We start from the raw sequence: 6,383 nt of genomic DNA on the forward strand, positions 1-6,383 counted from the left end.
TGTATGTTTCTGATTCTTTTACACTTAACTCATCCAAAAGTTATTTTGTAAGAATTCTTTGATGTCCAGAAAACCTTATCATTTTCTTATAATATATTCAAGATTTCTTCCTTTGGAAAATAGAAATCATGTCTTGCTTAAAGTAAATAAACTAAAACACCCAATTTGGGGAGAGGTATAAAATCCCCCCCCCCCTCCACACACACCTCATTTCCTTTCTCTTTATAAGCCTTCTCTGTTAGTATCTTGGCTTCCAGCAAGGATCATTCTAATTCAGGAAGGAATTGGAGAGTTTAACCTTCCTTAAGTCAGAAAACTCAATAAATATTTTTTGTTACCTCTGATGTATGGAGAAATATGCAAGTTTCCGTGGGTGATAGCAATGAAAATGAGACAGAAAAATAAAATATAGTGCATAGTCTCATGAAATTTATATTCCAGTGGTAGAGATAGGCACATATTAAGGAAATTATAATATTTGGCTGAACAAAACACTCTGAAAGAGGTAAAAAAAAAGTTTTGTCTAAATAGTACAAGAAGAATTGTGAATTCAGTCTGAAGAACTGAGGAAAGATTTTCACATAATAGATAAAATTTAAGCCAGCCATATTAGAATTTCAGAGATTTTTATCATTTCAATGAGTGAAGAAGTTAGGGAAGGTGGCCCTTTCTCAAAGCCACTTGGGCATAACTTATAAGCTGAAGCCAAAAACTTGCAGCACTTAAAAAAAAAAACAAACAGGGTGGGGCACCTGGGTGGCTCAGTAGGCTGAGCATCCAACTTCAGCTCAGGTCATGATCTCATGATCTCAAACGTGAGTTTGAGCCCCGCGTCGGGCTCTGTGCTGACAGCTAGAAGCCTGGAGCCTGCTTCAGATTCTGTGTCTCCCTCTCTCTCTGCCCCTCCCCTGCTCATGCTCTGTCTCTCTCTGTCTCAAAAATAAATAAAAACATTTTAAAAAATTAAAAAAAAAAACAAAGAGGAAAAGAATCTGAATGTTCTTGAGGAGAACAAGTAATACAAATGCACAAAGATAAAGCTGGGGCACCTAGGTAGCTCAGCTGGTTAAGCATGTGACTCTTGATTTTGGCTCAGGTCATAATCTCACAAGTTCATGAGTTTGAACCTCGCATCAGCATGGAGCCTGCTTGGGATTCTCTCTCACTCTCTGTTTCTCTCTCTCCCTCTTCCCTCCCTTTATCTCTCTCAAAATTAATAAATAAACTAAAAAAAAAAAAAAAACCAGAAGAAGAAGAAATGAAAAGCTGATGTAAGTATGAAGGGTGAGAAAGAGATTAGAGTCAGAAGGTTCAAAGACCAAGTCTACTTGTGACTACTTCAGTAGTTAAAGCAAGGATCAGTGAGGATATCAACTATTGTACGAAGAAAGAAAAGATGAGGAACAAAGAAGGAAGAATCAATAATGGTTCCTGGATTTTTAAAGTGTACATTAGTTAGAATATAGGCCAAACTGACTACAAAAAAGAAACCTTAAGAAGGAAAGAAAAGAAAGCTAAAAGCAGGGCCGTTCAAACAAGAGAGAATTTGTATTTTCTTCTCCAGTAATAGTACAGAAGTAGGGGCATGATTTAGGATGGAGTGACTATTCCACAAGGTCACACACAGAGTTGCTGAAATAGTGAAAGCTGGCTCTCAACTGTCCCCCCTCCCCCCATCCAATCTCTGGAAAGAGGAAAGAGGAAGCAAGAACTTTCCTTTCACAGAAGTGATCCTGAAATTGTATGCATTGCATCCATTCGTATCCCATTAATCATATGACTCCAAGAGAATTTTCTATTCAGAATCTAAAACTTGGCAGAGTTCAAGAGACTGTTTCCCTACATCATATGCTTATATCACTAGTGGAGTTTGAAATTATTTTTTGCTGATAAAAAGTAGTAGACTATAGATCCCATAGATGGCAAGGTGAGTGGAGGCAAAACGGATGGGAGGGAAAAAAAGATAAAAGCCCAGATAAGGCAGTTTATTTTTCTTGGTTTGAGGCCAGTGGCTTGGTCCTGATACGAAGATTCTGAAGCTAAACAATCACCCGGCTACAGGTTCCCTGTGCTAGACTAGACCAGTAGAAGTAGGGATCCGATAGATCCTATATAAACATCAGACATGAATGATCGTCACACTTACCAACAATGATTTTAAAAACTGTGTAGCTATTGGCTAATGCCTGACACCTGAAAAAGATCATGAGCTCCAGGGGGCAGGGCCTTTATTTTTCTGTTCAATACTGAATTATCCCAGTATCTAGGGAAGTACCTGATATATTTTAGAAGCTACGTATACACACATATTTTAAAAACTGTAACTTGAAAAGTGTCAAATCCACAGTAAAACTGAGAGTACTACAATAAATACAAACGTTCACTAATTGTTAATGTGTGCCACATTTGCATATTCCTTTCTCTTTCTTCATCCCGAATCCACTGAAAGTAAGTTGCAGATGTTATAACACTATTCTTAGTTAAGGAAGGAAGGAAAGAAAGAAAAAAAGGAAGGAACAAAGACATACATGCCAGCTATTCTTTTAATTCCTTTACTTTTAAATTTACCAAATCTTTGTGTTTTACCTTTACTCCCAGGATAACTTAGCCAAAGTATTTTCTTGTTTGTTTCATAGATACCTTTTACAGGACAAACTGAAGTCATTTACATGAATACTATTTCTGAATATTCTGCAAAAATATATTCAGTTTAAAGATAATTTAAGAAGCTACTATAAACCAAATGAGTCTTAAAATTAAATTTTTATTTAAATGGATGCATTTTAACCAAAAAATAATTCTTAGTTAAACAAGAAGAGAAAAATTGAAAAAAAGGCCAATATTGTGATGATCTAGCTTTTCTTCACTTTGACCTCTAGAAACAGTCTTTACTGGGTGCTTTTGCTTTACTTTGAGAAGAGTGACTTAAGAATTGAGGTACTTATAAATAGAGATAAGAAAAAAGTTATCTTCAGAAGTTTCAGTAGATCCTAAAGAATTTCTCTCTGGTAGAGGAATAAATTATCAACATTTTGATGGCATTCATAGATGGTCCTAGAGGAAGTGATAAAACATCAGTAAATTCAGGACAATACTATAATTAAACTTTAAGAAATTGGTAGTGGAGGAAAAAAAATCAAAGGACTTGTAAAAGCATAAAACTGATACTAGGAAAATAAATCTGTAATTGGTTTCTTCAAAAGAATAAAGAACACTGTCATTCATAAAGGACCTACTAACTTTTCAGGGACTCAGATCTAGTAAATGGTAATATAGAGATAAAAGCTTAAATTCATCTGACTACATTTTACTCTACCCTAATATATAGCCTCCCATATACCAAGGAGACTATTTAAAGAACAGAAGAGTCTTGTTTTGGGAAGGTTTATATATTGTTCCTTCAAATTAAATGGAACTACTATATTGTATATGAATATTCAGTATCAGAATATTGGCCAACAGATTTGTTGATGGGGTGCTACAGTGCAAAGCAAATGCTTGCCTTATTTACATTCAGAGCTCAAAAGTTTCATATGTACATATATATATGAATTGCATATACATGTTTTAGCTTTTTAGTTACAAGATTTTATTATTACAGTGATCCTGCAAAGGAAGTCATAAAACTACTAGCATTACCATTTCAAGACAAGGTAACTAAGGAACATAAAGATTAAATGATTCATCCAATGTTACTCAGTTTGTTAGGGCTGCTGCAAAGACCACCCGTACCCACTGGCTACCCCTTGTACTTTTTTTTAATGTTTGTTTATTTTTGAGACAGAGAGAAGAGAGAGACAGAGCACAAGAGCGGAGGGCAGAGAGAGAGGGAGACACAGAACCTGAAGGAGGCTCCAGGCTCTGATCTTTTGGCAGAGTCCAATGCGGGGCTCGAACCCATGAACTGTGAGATCATGACCTGAGCCCAAGTCGGCCGTTTAACTGACTGAGCCACTCAGGTGCCCCTGGCCACCCCTCGTATTAAGCAGTTTGTTACCTAGGGATTCAGACTTTTCAACATCTTTCTTACTATTGTTAATGGAGAGACTAACTAAGCTCAATTAAAATTACAAATACCTTCCTTGGATGGCAAGGAGAGCAGAGTTTGCCATGAAGGCTTTGGGCACCCCGCAAGAGTACAAAGTGCTAGGGTGCTGCCTGTCCACCCCCAAATGCCGCATTCTGCCCCTGTATCACATGTGAATCCCTGCACTTGATGCTGTGGCCAAGTCCCGCTTCTCCTACTCTGTGTCTCACCTGAAGAAGATGAAGAAGTGTTCAGGGCAAACTGTCTACCCTGGACAAGTGTTCAAGAAATCCCCCTTGAGGGTGAAGAACTTCAGCATCTGGCTGTGCAATGACTCCCGCAGCAGCATCCACAACATCTGCCAGGAGTACCAGGACCTGACCACTGTAGGTGGTGTCACCCAATGCCATGGTGCCATGGGCGCTCAACACCATGACCAGGCCCACTGGATCCAGATCATGAAAGTGAAGGAGACTGCAGCCAGAAAGTGCTGCCCACTGGCAGCCAAGCAGTTCCACAGCTCCAAGATCGAGTTCCTGCTGCCCCACCGGGTCCTGTGTCACCAGCACAAGCCACGCTTTACCACCAAGAGACCCAACACCTTCTTTTAGGTGTAGAGCCTCCCTGTCCCCAGGTCTGCCCAAATAAACTCCTTGGGAAAACCGAACTATAAAAATAAATAGATAAATAAATAAATAAAATAATGAAATTACAAATAACTAACCAGATCTATCATTATTAGGAAGTTAATCTAAATGTCACTGATCATATAACCTTTTTCTAAATAAGATTCCTTAATCTGAGATTACACCTGTCTCACTTGCCATTTTCAGCACTGGACAGAGCAGGACTTCTCCCTTATCCTAATGTATAAAGCAAACATCAAGAGAAAGTGGAGGTATGCCTACACCTCAGAGTTATTACAAAGATCTTAACTGTTATCTAGATAAACTTTCTTAGTATTTTTGGAGTCTCTTTAAAAAATCTGATGGAATGCATGGTGGCTGTTTGAGAAAATAAAATAAATAAAACAAAGCAAAACTGAAAAAAAAAAACAGGAAATAAAAAGTGGGGGCAGATATAGATGGGACAGTTCATTCACTATAGGTTAAGAAACCCTGGTCTGGGAATATGGGATTAAATCAGTGCACTAGCTTTGGAACATAGTAAGAACTGAAAGACTAATAGATGACAGAGTTTTACAGATGAATTCACAATGAGTCACGAAGGAAAAGGAGACCAATGGCAAGGATGTAGAAGAACCTGGGCCAGAAATATGCTATTCCTTCAGTAGCATGACTTAGATAACAATCTGTATCACTCCTTTCATTCCCCATTTCTTATAGAGACTATCCGTGGGCTATTTCACTTACCTGAATATCTAAAATAAATACATTCAAGGGAAAAGCAATAAAGGTAAATAACACAACATAGAAATAAATGAAGAAATCTTAAAAGTACTTTAGATCTCCCCAAAATGAAAAAAGAGAAATGTCTTCAGAGATATCTATACTATAAAGAGAACATTTTTTTATCATGGTTAATAGAGTTATAACCAGAAATAAATGGAAGAAGTCATATATGTGCACGCATTTTTGTGAAAATCAGTACATGTGCCTATGCACACAAATTATGTCTGTGTCTTTATGTGCGTGAACGTATAATATACTATTTATCTATCTTTCTAGCTCTTAATATAATTTCTTTGACAATCTCATTGCTAATAGATTCAGGTGCAGTCTCTCAAGGGAAGTGGTGGAAAATATAGCTCTTTTTGAAGAATGGTAAAATAGACTAGATATTTTGTGAGCAGATTGGTGTGTACAATTTCCAAGTAAACTCGAAGGCAGTAAAATATGGAGATTAAAAAAATTATAAAAAATAAGTTGCTAAAAAGGTGATGGAATTTTGGAAACATACCTAACTCACTGAATTAGAATTTCCATATATTCGATTGCTATAAATATGCCTAAAATGTTAGCTATTAATTAAACTGGAGTTATAAAATAAAAAGCCAGTCATTTTAGAATTTTGCCAGAGTATCTCAGTAAACATGAACATAGTTCTAACCCATTGTGAGATGAAGAACAGGCTGCCTAGCAACCGTTTTAACTAGTTCCCCAGAGGTTCTCAAGAGAAAAATGGGTGTTTGGAGGGAGAGCATTTGTTTTTGTTTTTGTTCTTATATCAAAGTTGCTGGATCATTTCTAGCTTCTCTAGTCATTTTTCTTCTTGTCCTCATCATCTGAAAGAAATAATGAAAAAGAGGAAGCAAAGAAGGAAGCAAGGGAAGGAGGAAGAGAGGGAGGAATGAAAGATGGATAAAGATCAATATGGGCCGTCTGAAGCACTCACT

At 37.1% G+C, this 6,383-nt stretch overlaps 1 pseudogene; it reads left to right on the top strand.

The window, feature by feature from the left end:
- Window positions 1-3,850: 3,850 nt before the first annotated feature.
- On the top strand, window positions 3,851-5,012 carry LOC125913628 (60S ribosomal protein L18a-like; annotated as a pseudogene).
- The last annotated feature ends 1,371 nt before the right edge of the window (window positions 5,013-6,383 follow it).

This window comes from Panthera uncia (assembly GCF_023721935.1).
Source record: "Panthera uncia isolate 11264 chromosome C1 unlocalized genomic scaffold, Puncia_PCG_1.0 HiC_scaffold_4, whole genome shotgun sequence".
Taxonomy (NCBI): Eukaryota; Metazoa; Chordata; class Mammalia; order Carnivora; family Felidae; genus Panthera; species Panthera uncia.